The sequence below is a fragment of the Saimiri boliviensis genome (assembly GCF_048565385.1).
Source record: "Saimiri boliviensis isolate mSaiBol1 chromosome 19 unlocalized genomic scaffold, mSaiBol1.pri SUPER_19_unloc_5, whole genome shotgun sequence".
NCBI classification, from domain to species: Eukaryota; Metazoa; Chordata; class Mammalia; order Primates; family Cebidae; genus Saimiri; species Saimiri boliviensis.
The window spans coordinates 436,771-452,889 of NW_027412506.1; the positions used below are offsets into that span (position 1 = coordinate 436,771).

Here is a 16,119-nt window from a genome sequence, read left to right on the forward strand (position 1 = left end):
TGAACGGGCAAAAGCTGGAAGAATTCCTTTGAAATCAGGCACTGGACAAGGATGCCCTCTCTCACCACTCCTATTCAACATATTATTGGATATTCTAGCCAGAGCAATCAGCCAAGAAATAGAAATACAGGGTAATTGATTATGAAATAAGGAAGTCATAGTGTCTCTATTTGCAGATGACATGATTGTATGTTTAGAAGACCATCGTCTCAGTCCAAAATCTTCTGAAACTGATAAGCAACTTCAGCAAAGTCTCAGGATACGAAATAATTGTGTAGAAGTCACAGGCATTCCTATATACCAACAGACAAACAGAGAGCCAAATTAAGAGTAAACTCCCATTCACAACTGCTACAAAGAGAATAAAATACCAAGGAATACAACTAAAAAAGGATGTAAAGGACCTCTTCAAGGAGACCTACAAACCACTGCTCAACAAAATAACAGAGGACACAAACAGATGGAGAAATATTCCATGCTCAGGGTTAGGAAGAATCAGTATCATGAAAATGGCCATACTGCCCAAAGTAATTATAGATTCCATGCTATCCCCATCAAGCTACCAATGAACTTCTTCACAGAACTGAAAAAAAAAAAAAAAAAAACACTTTCTACTTCATATAGAATCACAAGAGATCCCACATAGCCAAGACAATTCTAAGCAGAAAGAACAAAGCCAGGGAGATCACATTGCCAGACTTCAAACTATACTACAAGGCTATAGTAATCAAAACAGCATGGCACTGGTATCAAAACAGCATGGTACTGGTACCAAAACAGAGACATAGACCAATGGAACAAAATAGAGACCCCAGAAAAAACACCACACATCTACAACCATCTGATCTTTGACAAACCTGGCAAAACAACCAATGAGGAAAGGACTCCATGTTTCATAAAGTGTGTCCGGAAAACTCGCTAGCAATATGCTGAAAGCAGAAACTGGACCCCTAACTGTCACCTTACACTGAAATTAACTCCAGATGGATCAAATATTTAAACATAAAACCTAACACCATAAAAACTCTAGAAGAAAATGTAGGCAAAACCATACAGGACAAAGGCATAGGCATGGACTTCCTAACTAAAACACCAAAAGCAATAGCAATAAAAGCCAAGATAGACAAATGTGATCTAATTAACCTCCACAGCTTCTGTACAGCAAAAGGATCACCATTAGAGTGAATCAGCAACCAAGAGAATGGGAAAAAATGTTTGTGATCTACCCATCTGACAAAGGGCTAATATCCAGAATCTACAAGGAACTAAAATAGATGTACAAGAAAAAAAACAAACAACCCCATGTAAAAGTGGGAAAAGGATATGAGCAGACACTTTTCAAAAGAAGACATATATGAGGCCAAGAAACATGAAAAAATGCTCATCATCAGTGGTCATTTCAGAAATGCAAACTAAAACCACATTGAGATATCATCTCATGCCATTTAGAATGACGATCATCAAAAAAATCTAGAGACAACAGATACTGGAGAGAATGTGGACAAATAGGAACACTCTTACACAGTTGGGGGAGTGTAAATTAGTTCAACGATTGTTGAAGGCAGTCTGGTGATTTCTCAAGGATCTAGAAATAGAAATTCCATTTTACCCAGCAATCCCATTATTGGGTATATACCTAAAGAACTATAAATTGTTCTACTATAAAGACACATGCACACATATGTTCATTGCAGTTCTGTGTACAATAGCAAAGACCTGGAACCAACCCAAATGTCCATCAATGATAGACTGGACAAAGAAAATGTGGTACATATACACCATGGAATAGTAAGCAGCCATAAAAAACGATGAGTTTGTGTCCTTCACAGGAACTTGGATGAATCTGGAAACCATCATTCTCAGGAAACTGACACAAGAACAGAAAGCCAAACACCACATATTCTCACTCATAGGTGGGTGTGGAACAATGAGAACACGTGAACTCAGGGAGAAAAGCGTCACCCACTGGGGGCAGTTGTGGGGGTTAGGAGAGGGACAGTGGAGGGTGGCGAGGGAGTGGAGGGTGCGGAAGGATAACTTGGGGAGAAATGCCAGATATACTATGCACTTAAAGTAAAATTTAAAAAAAATTCTTAAAAAATGATGAGAATAGAATCACCAGTTGGTTTCATTCTCCTTAAATATTTTCTCAATTTCGGGTGAAAGTATTTGATAAATGGGTCTGTAAAACTATATTATTGTGCTGTGAGAACTTTGAGAGACTGTTGTCACAGTAATGAGGAATGTCACTATCCACAGTCATTTTTCCCTTATCCCACTAAAATTAAAACATATGAGGACATGGCTTGAAAGGATAGTAAACACTGGCATTTGTTTTGATTATCTCTCCAAAATAGAAACAGAAAAGCTACTTCTCTCATCAATCAAATATTATTAATAAAATATATTTGACTTAGATGATGATATGGAATATCAATTTCAGTGAACTAGCTGCTTTTCATTGCTGATTGGTTGAGTGTTCCCCTTAAATAACACTTTTCTATTGGGTGATATTAATTATTGTAGATAATGTTTTTAAAATAAAATTATGACAGCCATTAGTTCTCTCTCTTCTCCTCCCCCCCCCCACACTGGTCTCCTCCATTTTCTTCTGTCTCTTCTTCCTTTTTCCTTCTGCCTTCTTTCTCGAATTCTTTTGCTTATCTATCATTCATTCATTTAATCTATATTTACTAGCACTTAAAGCTTCTTTAGAAGCTTCCATACTTCTGCCAAGATGGTAGAATAGGAACTGCTCTGGAGCACAGTTCCCAGTGAGAACAATGCAGAAGGCAAGTGACCTCGACATTTCCAACCGAGGTACCAGGTTCACCTCAATGGAACTGCTTGCACAGTGGGCATAGCCTAAGGGGGGCAAAGTGAGGCAGGGTGGAGCACTGACTCACCTGGGAAGTGCAACTGGCTGGAGGATGTCCCTCCTACCCAACAGAGGCCATTGGGGAACTTCTAAAGCCACTCCTGCACTTCAGTTCAGATACTGCACTTCTCCCATGGTCTTTATATCCCACACCAGGAGATTTTAGCTGGGCCAACAAGCGCTGTGGCTGACCAGCACGAATCTGAGAGGCCACTTCAGCCAGTGACATGAGTTTTAAGCACAAATCTCAGTGGCCGTTTTGGCTGGCACCTGGAACGCCTGCAAGACAGAGCCTCCCACTCCCCAGAAAAAAGGGGAGCTGAAGGCAGGGAGCCAAGTGACCTTGAGTGGCAGGTGTCCCACAACAAAGACCAGCCAACTGAAGCACACTGGCATGACAGTTTTGCAGTCAGCAGAACAGTTTGAGCTCAACCCGGGATGATGGAGCTCAGTGGGGGAAAGGGCATCCGCCAATGCAGAGGCAGTTCTAACCTTACCTGTGTAAACAAAAGCAAAGTTTACACAGCATCTGGACTGAGCCCACAGCAGCTCAGCAGTGCCTCTACAGGCAGATTGCGACTAGACTCCCTCCTTGCTGAGCAGGACACCTCTGACACAAAAAGGCAGCAGCACATCAGAGACTTACAAATAAAACATCACCTTCCAGGAACAGAGCACCTGGGAAAGGGGTAACTGTGAGTTCCGCTGCAGCAGACTTAAACGTCCCTGCCCAGCAGCTTTCAATGGAGCAATGAAGCTCCCAGCACACTTGAGCTCAGATAAGGGAGAGACTAACTCCTCAAGTGGCTCACTGACCCCAATATATCCAGAAGGATACCTCATAGAGGAGAGCTCTGGCTGATATGTGGTGGGTACCCTTCCGGGATGAAGCTACCAGAGAAAGGAACAGGCAGCAATCCTCGCTATTCTGCAGCCCCACAGATGATTCCCAGGCAAACATAGTCTCCAGTCGACCTCAAGTAGTCCTATAGCAGAGAGGCCTGTTAGAAGAAAAACTAAAAAAAAAAAAAAAAAAAACAGAAAGAGAGAGAAAGACGTAGCTTCAACATCAACAGAAAGAATATCCACTCAGAGATCCCATCCAAAAGTCACCAACTTCAAAGACCAAACTTAGAAAAGTCCACAAAGATTGGAAGAAAAAAATACACAAAAAATGAAATCGCCGCGGACCAGAACGACTCTCCTCCTCCAAGGGATCACAACTCCTAACCAGCAAGGGAACAAAACTGGATGGAGAATGAATTTGATGAATTGACAGAAGCAGGCTTCAGAAGATGTGTAATAACAAACTTCTCTGAGATAAAGGAACATGTTCTAACCTAATGCAAAGAAGCTAAAAACCTTGAAAAAAGGTTAGATGAAATGCTAACTAGAATAATCAGCTTAGAGAAGAACATAAATGACTTCACGGAGCTGAAAAACACAGCACAAGAACATTGGGAGAAGTGTCTCATGTAGGTGATGGGGGGATGCAGGCAGCAAACCACCATGACATGTGTTTACCTATGCATCAATCCTGCAAGATCTGCACATGCACTTCAGAACTTAATTACAAAATAAATAAATAAATAAATAAATAAATAAATAAATAAATAAATAAAAATTCCTGACCATGGGAAGGGAAATCAGGAAAAGTGAAGAGAGATAGATCACAATCCCCAAGGATTCTCCCTTACTTTCAGGGAAGTAACAGTGTACAGTAATAAAAATGAGGATTATCAGTCCCCAACTAGAAGACTTCCTCTCTGGAAGCTTTCCTGAGAGCCAATTTCAACATTGGGTACTAATTTCCTGAGTCTCGTCTTATAAAGAAAGTCTTTCTAATCCTATGTTGGAAAGACATGGAAGAACCAGGGGCATAATTTTAAAAATTTGAACTGGAATTTATTTCCTAATGAAGTATTAAAAACAAACAATTTCAAGGTAACTAGAGATTTGTTTTACTGAGCTCTTCTAAGCATTATAATATGTTACAAGATAGTGAGTTGTCAAATTAGAATGAATAATTTAGTTCCTCTGACTTAAGTGCTTCAGAAGATAGGAGAATGAATACATTTAATATTTACAGTCTTCACCTCTGAGATATGTGTAATCTTCACAAATATGAGTAACATACATAAAATATTATATATAGAAATGTTACAGTACACAAATGCTAAATTAAAAGTGATATAAAAGATAAATGCTATGAATCCTTACCTAAATATATATTTTCTTCAAATTAGAATACTGTTAATGTGTGTTCTATAATCTCCTGTTAAATTGAAACATTTGATGGCAATCTATGTATATGAATATCATCAGTTCAATGTAAAAAAAAAAAAAGGAAAAAAGAAAACCAAAAACTGGCAAATGAAAAATCTTACGACTACTGGATCTATTCTGTGTATTTTTCTGTGTTGTGGGTGATGTTTATAAATAAAAAAGGACTTTAATTGGCTTTATAATAATAAATGTTTAAATCAAATTAATTCTTTCAGAAGAATAAGAACTCTAGTACCTTTTACTTCGCATGACTTTAGTAATATTTGAGAAATAAAGACAGGTTTAAAGTTTATTGGTAAAATAAAGACATTAGCTCTAAATTAGGCAGGTCAGATATTAGGTTTGTAAAATGCTTTAAAGTAATACACTGCTTTTTTCGACTTTTAAAATTTGCTCAACTTACCTGCTTTGGAGTCACTAGACTCTAGGTAAGGTCTGGGAACATGTGGAGTTAGCCGTGCTCCCTGGCTATGCTTGAAAAAGTCAGACTTTACATGCACTTGTGTCTGGTGTCCTAGGCTTCATACTTAGTACAAAATTAAAATCACTTACCTGCCAGGTGTTTCACAAAAAAAAAAAAAAAAAAAAAAAAAAAAATTGCTAAGAGCTAACAGAGTAACATGTAATTGAAACTAATGAAAAAGTTTTACATGGAAGCTTTGTGGAAAAAATGAAATGTGCTTTCAGTAAAACATTATAAGACATTAGAATGTAAATTTTGCTTAGTACAGAAGGTTAAAAAGTGTTTTGACTTAAATAGAATGAAGCTAAAGGTTTGAGCAAGTTGTGGAAGGTTTGTGAACTAGTCATCTTGTAAAAGAAACACCGTGTGAACACACTGGCTAAATTTAAAGGAGTATTGTTCAGTTTTTCCATAAATTGAACATTGGAATAAAAACACAACAGGGTTTTCTTAGAGCACTAATTTTGTTTAATACAAATTTGTAAAAGGTTATCAAAAGCTTATAAGAATTTCAACTTATAGTCAAACTGATGAAGACTGGATGAATTCATCTTTAAGGTTTTATTAAAAATTTGAGTTGACATTAACAGTACACTAACGCAAGAGAGAAATTTGGTTTTCTTTCTTGAATATGATTTTAACATAATATTAAAGAATAAAAAAGATTTCTGTCTCTCCTCAAACAAATTACAGCAAAAAGAAGGGAAGGACACACATTGCTTGAAAAACTGAGTCTTCTATCAATGAGTAAAGGCTTTTGCCTTTAAACATTTTTTGAGTTACCATTTTGGTTAAATGAATGACTTACTGTGACCTGGCATTCCATTTTATATCAAGTGTTTTAGGCCTTTAGTATATTTATATCAATATTAATATATTTGATACACTTCCCCAAATCCAATTTTATCTTCAAAATTAAGTCTTTTTGACTTCTTAATTTGGAATGCAAAAGAGGGCACTGAAAAATTGAAAAGAGAAATATATGGAATTACTTGACATATTTTTACATAAGGAGCACTGTCAAAATAAGAAATATTTTACCTTTTTCAGATTATATTGTAATCAATGTTCATATACGTTTGAAAATTGTATGAAATTCCTAAAATTGTAATACGTCAAAATATATGCTATCAATTATATTGTTTCCATGATAAATTGTAGACCACAGAAATGAACAAATTTTCTTGTCAATCATGTAACTATAACTATTTAACATCATTTCCACATTTAACTGCTTAATACTGATGCAGTTTCTGAAAACTTCACAAGCACAAAATGTCCTAGAATATGCTGTCTTTTAGGAGGTTCCTGAAATAATGGAAAGACCATGAAAAAGAACTCTTGAATACTGATTTCTGGAAACTTTAGAATCACATCATTTGTCAAATAATCCCAAATAGTTTAAGGACTGTGTAAGATTTCCTGGAATTTTAATGAAAAGACTTACTTGTTTTTAAACTCCTACCCAAGTAGAAGAAAACTTAATTGAATACCAAGAAAACATTTTGTCAGACTGTCATTCTAAATCAGCCAATACTGCAACTGTTTATATATGCAATTTGAATGAATTCCATGGTATAAGTCAAGCTACAACCTATGGCAACCCATCAGTTACAACTACTATGAACTTAAATTGGAGAAACAGCTGGTATTTAAAGGGATATAAGTTCAACGTTAAGCATGGACTCACGGAGAACCAAGACCGCTGCCTTGTCCTTCCTGGGTCCATACTCAAATTTCTTCTTAAAGGAGAACTACAAACCATTGCTCAAAGAAATAAGAGAGGTCACAAACACATTTTAAAAATCCATGCTCATGGATACAAAAAAATCAGCATTATAAAAATAGCCCCATGGTTCAAACTAATTCATAGATTCAATGCTATTCCCATCAAGCTACCAGTGACTTTCTTTACAGAATTGCCAAAAACTGCCTTTAATTTCATATGGGATGAAAAAAGAGCCGGCATAGCAAAGCAAACAGGACATCACTGGAGACATCATGCTACCTGACTTCAAACTATACTACCAAACTACACTAACCAAAACAGCATGGTACTGGAACCAACACAGATATATAGAGCAATCGAATGGGACAGAGCCCTCAAAAATAATGCCACACATCTACAACCATCTGAACTTCGACAAACTAGACCAAAAAAACAATCGGGAATGGATTACCTATTTAATAAAAGGTGTTGGGAAAACTGGGTAGCCATATGCAGAAAACTGAAACTGGTCCCCTTAATTACACCTTATACAAAAATTAACACAAGATGGATAAAAGACTAAAAGTGAAGACCTAAAATGATAAAAACCCTAGAAAAAAACCTAGGCAATACCATTCAGAACATAGGCATAGGCAAAGACTTCATGACTGAAACACCAAAAGCAATGGCAACAAATGTCAAAATTGACAAATGAGATCTAAATAAACTAAAAAGCTTCTTCACAGAAAACTAAAATGAAACAAAACACAACTATCATCGAAGTGAATGGGCAACCCACAGAGTGGGAGAAAATTTTTGCAATCTATCCATCTGACAAAGGACTAATATGCAGAATCTATAAAGAACTTAAGTTTACCAGAAAAAAACCAACTCCATCAAAAAGTAGGCAAAGAATATAAACAGACACTCCTGGAAAGAAGACATTTATGAAGCCAACAAACATATAATGAAAAGTTCATCATCACTTGTCATTTCAAAAAAACAATAATTTTAAACGTCAGAAAACAACAGATGCTGGAGAGGATGTAGAGATATAGGAACTCATTTACACTGTTGGTGGGAGTGTAAATTAGTTCAACCATTGTGGAAGACAGTGTGGTGATTCCTCAACAATCTAGAAATAGAAATGCCATTGGACCCAGCAATCCCATTACTGGGTATATAACCACAGGATTATAAATCATTCTACCACAAAGACATATGCACATGTATGTTTACTGTGGCACTGTTCACAACAGCAAAAACTTGGAACCAACCCAAATGTCCATCAATAATAAACTGGATAAAGAAAATGTGGCACATATACACCATGAAATATTATAGAGTCATGAAAAAGGATGAGTTTGTGTCCTTCTCAGGGACATGGATGAAGCTAGAAACCATCATTCTCAGCAAACTGACACAAGAACAGAAAACAAAACACCACATGTTCTCACTCATAAGTGGGAGTTGAACAGTGAGAATACATAGACACAGGGAGGAAAATATCACACACCGGGGCCTGTTGCGGTTGGGCCTAGTGGAGGAATAGCATTAGGAGAAATACCTAAGTTAGATCATGGGTTGATGGGTGCAAGAAGCCCCCACGGTATGTGTATACCTATGTAACAAACATGCACATGTACCACAGAATTTAAAGCATAATAATAATAATAAGAAATCTGCTTTTTTTTTTTTTTTTTTTTTTTCTCGTGATCCACCCACCTCGGCCTCCCAAAATGCTGGGGTTAAAGACTTGAGCCACCGCGCCCAGCTACTTTGTGTAATTTTTTTTTTTTTTTTTAAGAAAAAGCATAAAGAAGAGGAAGAAAGAGAAAGAGGAAGAGGGAGAGAGGATGGGGGTATTGCTTTATTGCCCAGGCTAGAATGCAATCTAAATATGGGTATGCCTACAATTGTCCTATAATGGAGACATAAAAGAAAATGAGGGAACAGAATAACAAACAAGGAGCCAACCAACATTTCGTTTAAACTTGTAAGTTGATATGATGTGGTACTGATAAGAGTGTATATTTTGTGTATTTAAAGTGAAGAGTTCTATAAATGTTAATTATGCTTACGTGTTCCAGATCTGAGTTCAAGTCCTGGATATCGTTGTTAATTTTCTGTCTCATTGATGTGTCTAATAATAATGTTGAAGTCTCTCACTATTATTGTGTGGGAGTCTAAGTCTCTTTATTAGTCTTGTATGTCTGGGTATTCCTGTATTGGGTGCGTATATATTTAGGATCTTTAGCTCTTCTTGTTGTTGCATTGATCCTTTTATCATTGTATAATGTCCTTCTTTGCTTCTTTTGATCTTTGTTGCTTTAACGACTATTTTGTCAGAGGCAAAACTTTTAACTTCTGCTTTTTATTTATTTATTTTTGCTCTCTGTTTGGTTGGTAAATCTTTCTCCATCCCTTGTTTGGAGTCTTTGTGTATCCTTGAATGTGAGATGGGTCTGGATGCAGCATACTGATGGGTTTTAGTTTTCTATTCAAATTGGCTGTCTGTCTTTGGATTGGGGGATTTAGTCGATTTAAATTTAGAATTAATAATGACATATGTCAGTTTAATACTGTCATTTAATATTAGCTGGCTATTTTGCCCATTAGTTGATGTAAATTCTTCATTTTATTGATGCTCTTTTTAGTATTTTTTAGAAAGGCTGATACTGTTTGTTCCTTTCTATGTGTAGTGGTTCTTTCAGAAGCTCTTGTAAAGCAGGTCTAGTGGTGATGAAATCTCTGAGTGCCTTGTTTATTCAGAAAAAACTTTATTTTTCCTTCACTTATGAAGCTTAGGTTGGCTGGATGTGAAATTCTTGGTTGAAAGTTCTTTTCTTTAAGGATGTTGAATATTGGTCCCCACTCTCTTCCGGCTTATAGCGTTTCTGCTGAGAGATCTGCTGTAAGTCTGATAGGCTTCCGTTTGTGGGTAACCTGACCTTTCTCTCTGGCTGCCCTTAGTATTTTCTCCTTCATTTCAACCCTGGTGAATCTGATGACTATGTGCCTTGGAGTTGCTCTTCTTGAGGAATATCTTTGTGGTGTTCTCTGTATTACCTGGAGTTGAATATTATCCTGCCTTACTAGGTTGGAAAAATTTTCCTGAATAATATCCTGAAGCATATTTTCCAGCTTGGATTCATTCTCTTCGTCACATTCAGGTACACCTATCAAGCGTAGATTAGGTCTTTTCACATAGTCTCATAATTCTTGAAGACTTTGCTCGTTCGACTTTATCCTTTTTACTCTAATCTTGTCTTCTTGTTTTATTTCATTGAGTTGGTCTTCGACCTCTGATATCCTTTCTTCTGCTTGATCAATTCGGCTGTTAAAACTTGTGCATACTTCACATAGTTCTCATATTGTGTTTTTCAGCTCCATCAATTCACTTATATTCCTCTCTAAATTGTATATTCTTGTTAAGATTTCGTCAAACCTTTTTTTAAAGTTCTTTGTTTCTTTAGATTGAGTTAGAACAAGTTCTTTTAATTCACAGAAGTTTCTCATTATCCACATTTTGAAGCCTGCTTCTGTAATTGGAACACACTCGTTCTCCATCAAGCCTTGTTCCGTTGCTGATGAGGAACTGTGATCCCCTTCTGAGGGAGAGGCGTTCTGATCTTGGGTATTCTCAGCCTTTTTTGGCTGTTTTCTTCCCTTCGATATAAATTTATCCATCTGTGGTCTTTGTATTTACCGTCTTTGTAATTGGGTTTCTGAGTGGATGTCCAACTTACTGATTCTCAATGCCAAAATCTGAGCAACCCACTGCGCTGACTAAATCAGCAGTGTTAAGATTGATGGTGCTTTTCTGACTCTGCACCAAGAACTGACGCTCTGAGGCACCGGCAAAACTGCCTCGCCGGTCACAAGAGTCGCAATAGCGACCCATGGGGCTCCTCCACTGGGAATCTCCTGGTGCGTGAGCAACAAGAATTCATGTGACGGTGTGGTGTCCTCTCGTTCTTTGCACTTTCACTGGGAGCTACAATCCCGAGCTGCTAGTGATCAGCCATCTTGGATCTCTTGTCCCCAATCTGCTTTTAATTATGAAGCTCTTAAAGGAAATCCTTTTGAATCTCTTACTACGACATCATAGCTGGGAAAAACTGCTGATATTTTAAAAGTAACAAATACAAAAACCAGAAAGAACTAGACTTAGGAACCAAACTCAGGTTGCTGTAGGGAACAGGGCAGAATCTTAGGATTGGAATGTCACCAGTGCTCCTTCCATCTGGCCTTGGCTGGTAAAAGATGGCCTAATGTGACAGAAAATTTTTTTAACTAGGTTAAAAAAAAGAAGAAATTTCTGCGAATTAGAAAATACGTACTTGGCAGCTACAACAGTTTTAGCCAATTCAGATGACTTGCTTCCCAAAATTTGAATATTCCCTTGGATTTGACCAAGTCAGAAAGATATAGTCATAATTGATGAAAGAAAAGTGAAATAACAACAAAATCCCAAACATAAATAAATAAAAAAGTTAAGAAAATAAAAAAATGTACAATAAATATGATTACTGAGTATCATAATGTTAAGGAGAAATTAAAACTAAGTGGTTGGTAATCTTAACTTTTAGTCATTAAGGAAAAATTTTAAGACAAATCTCTAATTTAGCCACTTACTTGGAAATAAGGCTCAGGCTGATGACTGTTCTCTACCATCTTAGAAGTAGGAAAAAATTCACACCCACATTTCCTGCCAGAAGCAAGCTGAGACTCAAGAAAGGAAGTGCCTGCTCTCCACCATCATGGAAGCAGAACAACTTGTCTTCCTTACCAGAAATGAGAAAAACTTCATAAAAGGAGCTGTAAAGCAAAATCAGCCTTAGCTCTGAACCAAATTTTGGGAGATCTGGGACTCTCCGGAGGGCAGAAGCTCCCAAACCTCAGCAAATCATCTATCCTATTGGTTTGAACAATAAGGATAGCCCAGGTTGGTATCAAGCAATAATGACATTTATTAAAGGTCAGGGCCACATTGGTAATGTCCTTCTCTTTTTTTTTTTTTTTTTCTTCTGAGGTAGAGTCTCGCTCTGTTGCCAGGCACCAGACTGGAGTGCAGTGGTGCAATCACAATTCACTGCAACCTCTGTGTCCTGGGTTCAAGCAATTCTCCTGCCTCAGCCTCCTAGGTAGCTGGGACTACAGTATCATGTCACCACGCTCAGTTAATTTTTTTTTTAATTTTTTTATTTTTAGTAGAGATGGGGTTTCACCATGTTGGCCGGGATTGGCTTGTACTCTTGACCTCATGATCCGCCCGCCTCGGCCTCCCAAAGTGCTGGAATTACAGGCTTGAGGCACCGTGCCGGGCCCATGTCCTTCTCTTTTTATCTGTATTCGTATAGCCTGTTTTGTCAGAAACCAGGATTGCAACACCTGCTTTTTTCTGTTTCCCATTTACTTGAAGGATTTTTCTCCATTCATTTTGAGCCTATGTGTGGGAGTTCATGTGAGATGGGTCTCTTAAAGACAGCATACTCAAATGAGTCTTGGCTCTTTATCTATCTTGCTGCCCTATGTCTTTCAATTGGAGCATTTAGCCCATTTACATTTAAAGTTAGCAATGATATGTAAGGATTTGATCCTGTCATCACGCTCCTAATTGATAACTTCACAGACTTGCATACGTGGTTGGTTTTTTAGCATCACTGGTCTGTGTAATTCAGTGCATTTTTGTAGTGGCTGGTGATGATCTATTCTTTCCATATTAAATTCTACTTTCAGGAGCTCTTGTAAGGTAGATCTGCTGGTAATGAATTCCCTCAGCATTTGCTTGCCTGAAAATGATCTTATTTCTCCTTCACTTATGACACTTAGTTTTGCTGGACTTGAAGTTCCAGGTTGAAATTTTTTTCTTTAAGTAGTTGAATATCTCTTCTGGCTTGTGGGATTTCAGCTGAGCAGTTCACTGTTAGTCTGAAGGGATTCCTTTTGTAGGTGACTTTGTCTTTCTCCCTAGCTGCCTTTGACAATTTTTATTTCATTTTGACCTCGGAGAACCTGATGATTATGTGTCTTAGAGGTGTTCTTCTTGTGGCATATATGAGGTTCTCTGGATTTCCTGAATTCAATGTTGTTCTGTCTGGCTAAGTTGGGGAAATTCTGATGAATGATATTCTGAAATATGTTTTCCAATTTGGTTACATTTTTGTCATCTCTTTCAGGTACGTTAATAAGGCATATATTTCACCTTTTTACATAATCCTTTATTTCTCAAAGGTTTTGTTCATTCCTTTTCATTCTTTTCCCCCATTCTTGCCTCTTTTCTTTCAGAAAGCCAGTTTTCAAGCTCTGAGACTCTTACATTTGCTTGATCTATTCTACTAGGTGGTCTTGCACATGAGATGGTGCTGGTCTGACCTCAGCACTCCTTAGTCTGCTTGCCTCTCCCAGGACCCCAGCCTGGCCATACCTGCTTACAGGGCACCCTTGGGTGCCCACACACATTACAAAAATTTTTATAAGGCAATCACACACAATTACCATGTGGCTGCATTATAAAATTCATGTAGTGTGCTTTTCAGCTCTATCACATCAGTTTATTCTTTTTTTAAAATCTGTACTTCAGGTTATAGGGTACACATGCAGATCATGCAGAATTGTTGCATAGGTACACACATGGCAATGTGGTTTCCTGCCTCCATCCCGTCACATATATCTGGCATTTCTCTTCAGGTAATCCCTCCCTGACCACCCCAACCCCTGGTGTCCCCCTGTTGGCCACCCCCAAAAAGACCCCAGTGTGTGATGCTCCCCTCCCTGTGTCCATGTGTTCTCATTATTCATCACCTGCCTATGAGTGAGAACATGCAGTGTTGGATTTTCTGTTCTTCTGTCAGTTTGCTGAGAATGATAGTTTCCAGATTGATTCATGTCCCTACAAAGGACACAAACTCATCGTTTTTTGTGGCTGCATAATATTCCGTGGTGTATGTGTGTTACATTTTCCTTGTCCAGTTTATCATCTCTGGAAATTTGGGCTGTTTTCAGTTCTTTACCATTATAAACACTGCCACTGTGAACATACGTGTGCATGTTTCTTTATAATAGAATGATTTATAATCCTTTGGGTATATACCCAGTAATGGGATTGGTGGGTCAAATGGAATTACAATTTCCAGGCCCTTGAGCAAGTGCCACACTGCCTTCCACAATGGTTCAACTGGTTTGTACTTCTAGCAACACTGTAAAATTGTTCCTATTTCTCCACATGCTCTCTGGTATCTGTTGTCTCCAGATTTTTTAATGGTCACCATTCTAACTGGCATGAGGTGATATCTCAATGTGATTTTGATTTCTCTAATAACCAGTGATGATGAGTATTTTTTCACATGTTTATTGCCCTCAGATATATCTTCTTTTCAAAAGTGTCTGTTCATATCCTTTGTCCACTTTTGAACCGGTTTGCTTGTTTTTTTCCTTGTAAATCTGCTTTATTTTTTGTAGATTATGGATATCAGCCATTTGTCAGATGGGTAGATTGCAATAATTGTTTCTCATTCTGCTGGTTGCTGGCTCACTCTAATGATGGTTTCTTTTGCTGTACATAAGCTCTGGAGTTTAATAAGGTCCCATTTGTCTATTTTCCTTTTTGTTGCCAAAGCTTTTGGTGTTTTAGTCATGAAGTACTTGCCTACACCTATGTCCTGTATGGCTTTTCCTATTTTTTGTCTAGATTTTTTTATGGCATTAGGTCTTATATCTAAATCTTTAATCCATCTGGAGGTAATTCTACTGTAAGGTGAAAGGAAGAGGTCCAGTTTCTGCTTTCTGGACACTGGTAGCCTGTTTTCCCAACAATTATTAAACAAGAAATCCTTTTCCCATTGCTTGTCTTTCTCAGGTTTGTCAAAGATGAGATGGTTGTAGATGTGTGCCATTGCCACCAGGACCTCTGTTCTGTTCCATTGGTCTATTTCTCTGTTTTAGTACCAGTACCATGCTGTTTTGATTACTGTAGCTTTGTATTATAGTTTGAAATCGGGTAGCATGATGCCTCTGGCTTTGTTCTTTGTGCTTAGCATTGTCTTGGATATCCACACTCTCTTTTGCTTCCATATGAAGTTTAAGGTGGGTTTTTCCAGTTCTGTGAATAAGGTCATTGGTAGCTTGATGGGGACAGCATTGAATCTATAAATTACTTTGGGTAGTATGGCCATTTTCACGATATTGATTTTTTCTACAAATATGCAATGCTTCATGAATTTTTAACTCCTCCTTGAGCAGGGGCCATGCTAATCTTCTCTGAATCATTCCAATTTTAATATATGTGCTGCCAAAGTGAGCACCAGTAATGTTGTTTATACTGGATATATTGCCTGTTAGCTCCTGCGATGTTTTACAATGATTTTTGGCCTCCTTGCATTGGATGTTGACATACTTCTTTCACTTAGTGAACTTTGTTTCTACCCACATTCTGAATTCTACTTGTATCATTGCAGACATGTCAGCCTCTGGCCAGTTCTGAAAACTTGAACAGGCTGAACAGTTGATGTAATCATCTGGAGGAAAGAAGGCATGCTGACTTCTTGAGTTTCAGTGTTCTTGCACTGATTCTTCCTCATCTTTATGAGCTTATTCACCTTCAACCTTTGAGGTTGCTAACCTTTGCACAGGGTATTTTTCTTTTATCATGTTTGATGATCAGGAGGGTTTGATTGTGGTTTAAGGTAGAAGCAGGCAGCTGCCTTTGGTTTTGGAGGATTTCAGTGGGCCAATATTCATCTCTCAATTCCTGGACTGTGTGCTTTAATTCTGGGAAACTTA

General features: G+C 37.7%; 1 non-coding gene across 1 annotated transcript; it reads right to left on the bottom strand.

Annotated features, from left to right (window-relative positions):
* Nucleotides 1-15,534: 15,534 nt before the first annotated feature.
* Nucleotides 15,535-15,641, bottom strand: LOC141583399 (U6 spliceosomal RNA). The gene has a single exon (XR_012516050.1). It is a non-coding gene; the product is annotated as a U6 spliceosomal RNA (small nuclear RNA).
* Between the last annotated feature and the right edge of the window lie 478 nt (nt 15,642-16,119).